Genomic DNA, 1911 nt, shown 5'->3' on the forward strand with positions numbered 1-1911 from the left:
ATGATTTTATGTACATATAGAATAGATAATTAGATATCAAGGAAAGTTACAATGTACATGTACAAGTGTATCACTTACTCTATAAACTAGTTGCTGTATTTCTGATGTTTGATGCTGAACTCATTAACTATTGCATTCTGAAGATCCTAAAAGACAAATCTAGTAACTAATACTGTAACTATCTCGTTTTTTTGTAGAATACACACTCTCTCTCTCTCTTTATTCTTTCTCTTACTTCATCCTCCAGTTCCAGTACCACTCCATTAACAGTAACTTGAGGTAATTCACTGAAACCTCTTGACATGAAGAAATCACATGAAAACTAAATAAAAAAATAAGATAATATGCAACAATGTACCGTAGAGGGGTTGTATTTCACTGGAAATACATGCATCATAAAATGTAACAAAAATTTGGGTTGATTTCGGAGCCATTTTTCAAAAAAACCATGTGCTATTATAGCCTTGGGTAATTTTCAAAATTTTGACATTTTATTAAAATGGTTTTAACTTGAAAAATTGAAGTCAGAATCAACTCAAACTTTCTACATACATGTAGCATAAGAACATCAATATGTATCAAAAATGTAATAAAAATTTAGGGTGATTTTGGAGCCATTTTTCTGGGTGTTTCAATACTTTTAGAATAATTTGATAGTAATTTATCATTCTATAAAAATTAAAAATATTCATGTATACATGTACATTAAAATATTTTAGGAGGTGAATTGAAAGCACTCAAATTCACAGGCTTATACAGTAATCCACAATAGAGCTCTTGCATGATGTACTCTCCTACCTAGTCTCGCCCCGCCCCTTCGCTACCTGCGGAGGAAGGGTCTGGTGACACTGCTATCTAAAATGTGTGCTTCATGCCAGAGAAAGTGGCGTCCCAATCAGATTGCTTGAACCACGTGTAGGACACACAGTCATTATGACGGAGGAGCTCTGTTTAAGACAAAAGGAAGAGTGAGGACAAAATGAAGAAAGGAAGGAGCCTGTAATGCCTCCTGGACTTCTTTCTCAAGGTTTAAGAGCAGCATTACTGTCCTGCTTACTACAGCGACGCCTTCGCACTTATGACGTAATAATACTGTCACGTGTTTATAATAAAACGTCATTAATAATAAGTGAAATACTAGTGCGCTCTGTGAAGAGTTGCTGCTCTCAAATTTGCAAGAAATGTCCAAGAGACTCTATCCTTGTCTTATCTTAGCTACAAAGCATCTGTTTCAGCTATCTTGACTGATCTGGTCTCCTCTGTCACATGATGTAGAGCCTAACCACGTGTTCTTCTTTGCACAAATTTTAGATGGCAGTGTCACCAGACCCTTCCTCCGCAGGTAGCGAAGGGGCGGGGCGAGACTATCTCCTACCTTTCTCTCACCTGAAATGTCAACTGCAGAATTAATTCAGATTTTTTTTGCATTCTCTCCATTCCTCCATGTACATTCTTGCCACCTAACATGGCGGACAATTTAGCTCAAATTTAGCCACACCCTCCCGGCATTGACTACATCAGTGCAAGAACTCTAGCTACATGTATGAGACGTAGATCTAATTGAATATGATAATAATAATAATGAGCCACACCCACCACATAAACGTTGGCTTACCAGATTTTGATAAAAGCTGAGAAGAGAGAGAGAACAAAATTATCTCCTTGACTCGTGTGAATTATGTCAGCGTAATCTTCTTTGGTCACTTCCTGGAATAAACTCTCTGGGACTTCTTCTCTTCCTTTCCCTGTTGCTTGTTCTCACTGGAGTGTCTTCTGCTAGTGAAGGACCTTCAAGAGAAGAAGACAAAGGTCACTTCGGAGTTCTCTTGTGCTTACTGACTACCGAGTTGACTACTAGCCATTAATTGCAGTACATTAGCCATCAGTAAAAGTCGGGATATTCCAGTATCT

The 1911-nt window shown here is 37.6% G+C and overlaps 1 long non-coding RNA gene across 3 annotated transcripts; it reads right to left on the reverse strand.

Annotated features, from left to right (window-relative positions):
• Window positions 1-69: 69 nt before the first annotated feature.
• LOC109587917 (uncharacterized) lies at window positions 70-1903 on the reverse strand. Of its 3 annotated transcripts, XR_002187873.1 has the most exons (4): window positions 1837-1903; window positions 1616-1788; window positions 236-322; window positions 70-146 (listed from the first exon to the last, which is right to left on the reverse strand). It is a non-coding gene; the product is annotated as an uncharacterized LOC109587917 (long non-coding RNA). The 3 variants fall into 3 exon arrangements; XR_002187872.1 differs by lacking the exon at window positions 1837-1903 and having other exon boundaries at window positions 1616-1808; XR_002187871.1 differs by lacking the exon at window positions 1837-1903 and having other exon boundaries at window positions 1597-1636.
• Between the last annotated feature and the right edge of the window lie 8 nt (window positions 1904-1911).

This window comes from Amphimedon queenslandica, unplaced genomic scaffold (assembly GCF_000090795.2).
Source record: "Amphimedon queenslandica unplaced genomic scaffold, v1.1 AMPQUscaffold_12392, whole genome shotgun sequence".
NCBI lineage: Eukaryota > Metazoa > Porifera > Demospongiae > Haplosclerida > Niphatidae > Amphimedon > Amphimedon queenslandica.